We start from the raw sequence: 976 nt of genomic DNA on the forward strand, positions 1-976 counted from the left end.
CGCCCCGGGCAGGTGGGGGTCCTGCAGCAGCTCCAGCCGCCCCAGGCCAGGCATAAAGAGACCTCACCACATGATAGAGCGAATGTACCCAAAAGCAGACAGTCCACCGGCAAAATGCCCTTCCAGCATAGTGACATCACACCAAGTGCTGCTGGGGGAGCACTCGGGTGGGTGCCATGGCACAGCAGCCACTGTGACATCACACAGGGCTCAGGTGTAAAGCAGTGCCAGGGCTGTCCCACCACACTCTGGTGGCAACGCAACCCACGGAGAGGACCGAGAAGAAGGAGTTTGCCCAAGGCTGCTGAGGGAGAAGGATAAGGGGGGGGACCCTGGTGCCTCTGTGGCAACCTCACGTGCCTCTCTCTCTGTCCTCAGGGCTGGTGCAGGAGCGTTGAGAGCACAAAGGCAGCACTGCTGTGTCACAGGCTCTCCAGGAATTCGCCATCCACCTGCTCCATGTTCGCTATGGAGCAGCAGGTCCCGGTCTGCAAGCAGCCAGGTGTGAGCACAGTCTCCCTGCCCACAGCTCCCCAGGCCCTGGTCCAAGCTGCAGGGACACCTCCCCATCCCACAGAGCTGCTCACGTGCCATTTGCTCTGTTCCCCAGTGTGCATGCTGTGCCGCCGGGCAGAGGTGGACCGCAACATCTGCGGGGACATGACGATCGACGGTGGGCTCCGTGCCCACACCTACTGCAAGGCAAGTGCTCTCAGGACTCCCTCAGCTCCCTGCTGGGAACGGCCCTTCCTTCCCTGCTGCCCTAACGAGCTGTGCCCTCCCTGTCCCGCAGTTCCTGGCCAGCGGGCTGCTCCTGCGGCACAACAGGAGCTACTTTCTGCGCGCGGACATCAGGCGTGCGGTGCGGGAGGCAGCCAAGAAGGTGAGGACGGGCAGGGACAGGAGCTGTGCCCCAGGAGAGGCTGCGGGAGCTGCTCCCGGGGCCCAGGCGGGTCTGGGGGCTGAAGCCGGCAGT

The sequence above is a fragment of the Acanthisitta chloris genome, unplaced genomic scaffold, assembly GCF_000695815.1.
Source record: "Acanthisitta chloris isolate BGI_N310 unplaced genomic scaffold, ASM69581v1 scaffold14209, whole genome shotgun sequence".
Lineage (NCBI taxonomy): Eukaryota > Metazoa > Chordata > Aves > Passeriformes > Acanthisittidae > Acanthisitta > Acanthisitta chloris.